The sequence below is a fragment of the Pinus tabuliformis genome, chromosome 1_2, assembly GCF_031772625.1.
Source record: "Pinus tabuliformis cultivar Carrire ecotype Pingquan chromosome 1_2, CPIR1, whole genome shotgun sequence".
NCBI classification, from domain to species: Eukaryota; Viridiplantae; Streptophyta; class Pinopsida; order Pinales; family Pinaceae; genus Pinus; species Pinus tabuliformis.
In genome coordinates, this window is record NC_142298.1 from 961,529,915 (window position 1) to 961,537,343 (window position 7,429).

Sequence of the window (7,429 nt, forward strand, 5' to 3'; positions counted from 1 at the left end):
CTTAGCAAACTGTCTCTGCCATTTGTCTATTCTCGCTCATTGCACCCTACAGAAGGCCTTTTCAATATGCATCACACCCCCCGTGTGTACAAGGTGAGATGCATCGCACCCTAACCATGGAGCAGTTAGTATGGTCCAGTTTTGGCCAGTTCTGAGTAGTTTTTCAAGTGGAACTTTTGGGAGATGATGTAATCAGTTGACCATGATCCTTTAGGGTATGAAACAACACTTTTAGGGACTAAAGAGCCCTTGGTTTATGGACATATGAGTTTGGGGTTGTAGTGCCCAAATATGTCTATAACAGCTACCCCCTAAAGCATGAGGTCGTAAATCTTCTGATGTTGGGTGAAATGATTTATCATGGGGATCTGAGGTATTCGAACTGGAAGGTGACCTGTATAAGATACAATACAATACATCATCATCATATTATTTTCATGATCTAGCTGAGGCGGGAATTCCCATGCTCAGCTTTATAAATTCATTTTCATGTACATAGGACAGACAATCGTCTACTGTTGCAGACTGGTGATTCTTCGCATGAAGAGTCATCTTCCCTGGCTTAGATGACTATCTCTGCAACTTCTGTGTACAATTGATGTCTTTATTTTCCTGAATATATCGCAGCCTGGATGGATGAAACTAGATCCGGGGTCTTCAAAACTCGTTCAATATTCGCCCGATGTACAAGTCGATCCATGTGAAAAGATGTCCTGAAGTCGAACATGGAAAGACATCGCCTGATTACCAACCAATAATGTAAGCTATTAACAGGTGCGAGAGGAATCACCGATAATGATAATGACCCTCAAGGTACTACAGTACAATTCACGTGGTGTGAATATATGATTTGATGTCGAACACCATGCAAAATCTTTCGGTCGAAGGCCATTGATGTAAACCTATCGCTGGAAGTGAGAAACTTGCCATTGAGGCATGCAAGCTTCAAAGTACTGAAAGGGTTGTTTCTAAGTCAACTTCTTGGATAATGAGCTGATGTTGACAAGAAGTGACCTGTCGTAGGAGGGCCTTAATGTATCCCACATCTATGACACGAAACGCAGCAAATGATTTTCTGGAGGTGAAAACAATCTAATGATACAAGGTTTAGGAATGGCGGTCATGAAAAATGGAGGGTGAAGGTATTGCAGTGGATGAGCCATTAACTGGATGGTGAATTCTCTGAATGAATTCTCTTGAACATATCGACGACACTGAGATGGATTGGTAGCGTTAACCCCAAAAGATGGATGGTATGGAGGACCAATGGCGATATGACCGGTGAACGGAATGACCCAACCCGACTCAATCATGGTGATGGAGTGAAAGTGTCATGTTCAAGAGCAACCTGCTAGCAATAAAATTGTTTAAGTTTTCTTCCCTTTTTCCCTTCGAGCAAACCTGTCACTATGTTTTAGCGAGTCTAGTGACAGTGAAACTCGTTCTTGTCTGGGTGGAGAAGTTTGTCACTATTTTTTTAACGAGTTTAACGACAAAGAAAACTCGGTCCTTTTCATGTTTAGAGAGTTTGAAAAGGGACGAAAAGAGAACTCCAGTAGTTCTTTTTCGTAGCATAATCCCTTAAGTTTGAAAAAGATTAAAATAATACAAAAGGTATGACTTTTCGATCACTTTTAGTGAGCCGAAAAAGACAAGCGCTCGAACTTTTTCATGAGATGATCCCTCAGGTCTGAAAAGTTTAAAATACACAGGAGGGATGGCGCTTCCAATCACTTTAGCGAGCTGGAGAGGCCAATTTCTCGACAATCTTTTCATATTTAGCGAGTCTGAAAAGGGTTTAAAGTGGACTCGTTTTTTGAGGAACGAGTGGTATCCGGGGTAGCAACTGGTTCCGGGTAATCTTGGAACTTCTCAAAACATGGTGATGTGAAGAGGGTGGCTAACAAGACCACTCATCGCAGCTATTCCTCAAAATGGTAAACAATCAAGTGGAAGCGTATGATTGGCCAAACGGATGGAGGTGATGGAGGAAACACAACCAAGGTTCAAAAGGCTGATATAATTTGTGATCACAAGGGTTATTTACCAAAGGTGGGTTCATTTTTTAACGAGCTTGAACTCTGGGGGAACATATGCTCATTAGTAGGTTTATTTTTTAACGAGCTTGAACCATACAATAACATTGCTTATTTGAGTGCAGGTTCATTTTTTAGCGACGAGCTTGAACCTTGTGAAAAGTATGCTTGGTAGCCTTTTTATGTAGGCTAGCAACGACCAAACTACTAAGCTAAAAAAAACTATTAAAGCTAAAGAACTGCTAAGGTTAGGTAGGATGGTTTCATCAACTTGTTTAGACAAAACCCTTCCTTTGCTTCGCCCGTAGAATAGATGAAGGTGAATGGTGTGTCAGACCAATCACCTAACCTCAGGAGTTAAAACTAAAAAGCTAAAAAATGAAATTGGTCGTTTTTCGCTTGCATAAAAAGGTTTGCATGCCCCCAGGCATCGAGAAAAGGAGAGTCTCCAGTAACCATATGGGAATCACTGTAGTTAAGCAGGGTTTTTTTTTGTCAACGGTTAGACAAAAACACTTCCTTGGCTTTGTCCGCCAATTAGACAAAGGTGAGTGGTGTGTCAGACCAATCACTTAACTTACAGGGAAATTCATATGGTAGGATGGCTTCATCCATAGAATAGACAAAACACTTCCTTGGCTTCGTCCGCAGTGCAGACAAAAGTGAATGGTGTTTCAGACCAATCACATAACCTACAGGGAAACCTATTTTTTCAGCTGGGTTCGTCCGCCAAATGGACAAGGGTGCATGCCCCCTAAGCTTCGTTACATTCACCGGACTACTCGTGGTAATTAGGTGGATGGAATGAAGGTTGAAGAGACACTCTTGACTCAAAAAAGACCATTTAGAGATGATGATTTACTTGGCACTGTGTTTGAACCGGGAAATGAAAGCTGGTCAATAAGCTGGACAATTTTGCCTTCATGTGGGAAACACATCACCCGAAAGAGTGTGGAAACAATAACTTCCATGCTATAAACATAGTCACATCCAAGGAGTAGATTGTAATCTAACAGCCCTTGGACCACCATCACGTTCAAGTGAACGGTTTTCCTTCTCAAAGTTATCGGCAACTTAGGAAGGATCCCTAACGGTCAAGTGGTTCCTTTGTTAAAGCCTGACAAATTTTGTTTACCAGGCATAAGCGTTGGCGAACCAAGAAATTTCCAAGTAGTTGAGGAAAGGATACTCACTGAAGCCCCTTCATCTATGATAGTTCCAGACATGATCATTTTGTAAACTTGTACTATGATCTGGAATGGTACATTAGAAGGAAGGCGATATCTTGCTAGTCGATTCCAATCAAAGGAAACGATTAGACTACTTGGAGGGGGTACCAAATAAACTGGTAAAATAACCCCTTGAGTAGCGGGAACTAGGGGATTCTCTTCCTGTTGTGAAGGAACGGGCGGATTGCCCCCAAGTTCATCGGACTCTGAAGTAACAAATAGAATTTGAATGGTATCGTTCTCACTCTCTTTGGGAGTGGTATCAACTGAAGGTGGACCTTCTGAAGGCAAAATTAGGTCGACTGCCATTTCGACTTGTTGACTTTGGTCCGATATGGACTTAGAAGATTCACTTTCAACGATAGGTTTTTCGACCAACAGTTGAGTTATGTCAGTCGAATTTTCAACTAGTAAAGGACTTGAGGTGAGTTTCTTGTATCCAGATGGAAGTCGCTGCGGTGAAGCAGGATGGTTATGCAAGACTCTTTTGGCCTCATCCAAAAAAGGACAACGGGGAAGACGATGGTCCCCTTCACATAATCCACATGGAGTTCTGACGTTTCCTTTCTGTCCAAGAATTTCATTTTCACTAGTTGATGGTGTGCTGTCAACATGATCAACAGAGGTTGATGACACCGGACGGTGTGAACGGGGAGACCGTTCTCTCAAGATTCGTGGAATTCAAGGATAATCTTGATGACAACCTCGATGAAAATGGTTTCCTTCGCAAATTAGACAAGGACATTTTGGAGATTTAGTGTGCGGATTTTCACCAGATGATTCATGGTTGCCCCCTTGCTTAACTGAATTCTTATTCTTCTTCTCCTTTCCTTTCTTCTTCTTCTCAGGTACTTGGTTACTAGCATCACTATTTTCACCAAGCGAAGATGAAGAAGGGGAGGGAGAAACAAACGAAGAGGAAGGTGAAGGGTCAACTTCAGTATCAACTGGACGCTGATTCGATTACTGAGGAATCACGTTATTTTGAACCATAGAGGTTGAGAATAGCCACACTGGCAGGCCAATAGTCAGACCTAGCAGAGACAATGTGGCCATATGAGGTGCACCAATATTTTCCCAAGATGTAAAAGGGCTAGGAATCCACTGTATTTACAGTATTTGATAGAAAATCAAAGACTTAAGGATGTTTAAGGTCGCTTGAATAATCTTAATTGTTCTCTTGAAGGTGGGAACGATGGTGGTAATCTTCCCACGACATCTCTCCTATCATCATAGACTGAATGATTCCTTCGTTTGTAGAATGTATATGAGACCAAGGATCAGAAGAGGTACCATACTCTAGAGACCTATCTATCCAAACACTCACTGAGTGTTGATTTGGGTTCGCCGCCCAGGCCCAGAAAATTGATTGCTACAAATATTCTATGGGGCTTGGGGGCAACACTTCACGATGATCCGTACTATCAAAATGGTCAGAGTTCTTCTTAATATTTGATGATGTAGAAGATATCATATGACAGGTTTCCACTATGGCCACTTCCGCCATATTACTTGGAGGCGGGAGGGCAAAAGTACCCATTAAGGAAGCGTCTTTTAGGAGACCTACTCCGACATGTTGAAGCAATTGAGAATTTCCATGGATCAATAGAATGCTTTTAGTAGCTTGTGAACTATCAGGGAAAAAGGTTAGCTGGTTAATGATTGTAATTCCACCTTGGAAGGGAAATGCAATCTTTCTAAAATATGTTGACACAACGGCAAACATAGCATAAATCCAGGGCCTTCCTAGCAAGATATTGTAGTCAAGGTTTCCATCAATGACCTCGACTTCAATTTCTACTGCCTTGCCCCCCAGTTCAACTTGCAAGTTACTTAATATCCCATACAGTGTGTATGTTCTTCCATCAAATGCTTTTAATGTCGTTGATGATCATGACAAGGGTGGTGAGCCTAAAGTTTTCCAGCAACTCATTGACATAATACAGGTAGATGGCCCCTCATCAATGATTGTTCAATGAACAGTTTTATTGAGGGCTTTTACCTGTATAGGGAAAGCGAGTTGGGCCAGTAACTGAGGTTCATATCCTTTATGGTTGAAGGCCATAAGATTGGAATCCGCTGGATTAATCCCACCTATTGCTGATAACAAAGCTTGCTTTTGAGAGGGGCAATTTTGCAGTACTTCAAGTGTTGACATAGTGGATGGTGATTGAGCCAAATCCTCCACTATATTATAATTCTGTGCTTCTCTAGCACGAGGATTAAATGTTGATTTATGTACTACTCCCTTTGGTCGCTTTATAGTTAGTTCAGGAATGATGGGCGGAACAACTTCAGGTGAAGTTGTTGTCGAACTATTGGGTTGATCTGTAGCCTTGTTGTTCAACGATTGTGGATTCCCATAATATTTATTCCTTTTCGATATCAGAGCATCATTTTGTTGTTTCAAGATGGATATGTTAAGCACTTGGGACGGTGAAGCATGATCCATAGCAACCAAATTGGTTTCTAGGCTCGGAAACGGATCAGTCAACACTGCTGAGGTACTTGAAATTTTCAAAAATTTCATAACCTCAGCTTTATGTGGACAATCTTTCAACCAATGCTCGTCGTCACATATGAAACATGGTTGACGAGGTTTCTTTTGCCCAGTAGGGTTTTCAGGAGATGAATTTTCCTGTTTCTTCTTATTATTTTTCCCTTTCTTCTTGCCCCCTGGTTGCTTTGGATTTTTTCCCTTGTCAAATGACACGGCATTAATCTCTGAGGCAAGAGGTTCTTCATTTGATTTTTGACTAGAAACTGCAAGGGATTTTTTAGATGGAGCCTTCGCAGTTTTCGTGCTTGTGGTACCGATCATGCCATCACCGACATGAGAGTCCTTGTTTGATTTAGGAGGGGGAGGAATGGAAAATTTTGGTCTAGGAGCGTTAGTAATTTTTTCATAGAGTGTGCCAGACTGAGTATAGATCAAGTCTAAATATTGTGCACGAGCAATGACTTGCTCTTCAGTGACAACTCCTCCCTTAGCCACATCCTCTGTAATAGAGGGCAATAATGACTTAATAAACCATTCAGCTAAAAGCTGATCAGGAACATACGTCTTTACCATTCGACGACGACGCCGCCACTCATGAATATGATCAGATATGTGAGTGTGTTGTCTGTTTAAAATTGGTAAGGAGTTCTGTCCCTGTTTCGTACCTTATGGGTAACTGAAAATGGGTTAAAAAGGTAGTGGCAAGGGTGCTGAAGTTATCGAACGAAGCTCTAGGAAATTCAATATACCATTTTGCTGCCAGACCAGTGAGCATTCTCTGAAAAAGGCGAAGCCTAATCGAATCATCATTTAGGGTGTTAGATGAGCACCACAAATGAAAGGTCATTACGTGATTCGATGGATCTTCACCTAGATTTCCATTGAATTTAGGAATATCAGAGGGAAGTTTATGCAGAATCGCTGGCCACAAAGGGGTGTAAGCAATTGGATCATTTGTCAGCCGGCTCAAATACAGTAATTCTAGAGTTGCCACAAAAGGAAACTGTTGATTCAGGTTAGGCGAAGCATACCCAGGATAAGATGGAATCGCCTGAGCAGTAGGTTTTTGCATACCAACATAGTGTATCTGATGTTGGTAACTTTGATAAGGTTGTTGGACATAACCATTATAGTATGGCCATTGATAACCATTTTGAAAATGCGGTTGTCCATTACCTACAAAGCCTTGTTGCTCAGGTCCTCGGTAGGTTTGCTGGAATTGTGGTTGTTGGTATTGTACCAGCCATGGTTGTTCGACCTTGCTATTGCTCAATACTGTAAGATTGACCAAGATTCTGAGTGGTCATACCCATTTGGGCCTGAGTCGTTCCAGGTAAGGAAGCACTAACTTGAGGTTGTGATTGAGCCGTGGAGATAAGAGGCTATTGTATTGCAACCTGAGAGACTTGAGGTTAACACACAACTGGTAGCGCTTGTACTTGCGACACAGTCACAATAGTAGGTGTAGTAGGAATACTCGACACAGGTTGGGTCGGTTGCATTGAATATACAACCCTTGGTTGTTGAGGCAGTATTGGTACCCAACCGCTGGATGTAATTCCAGTTTGACCTGAATTTTGTTGTAAACTCTCATATGGTTGTTCTCCAGGAGGGAACAATGAAAAAGAATACTGCCCTCCATATTGTGGTAGTCCAGTGTTCAA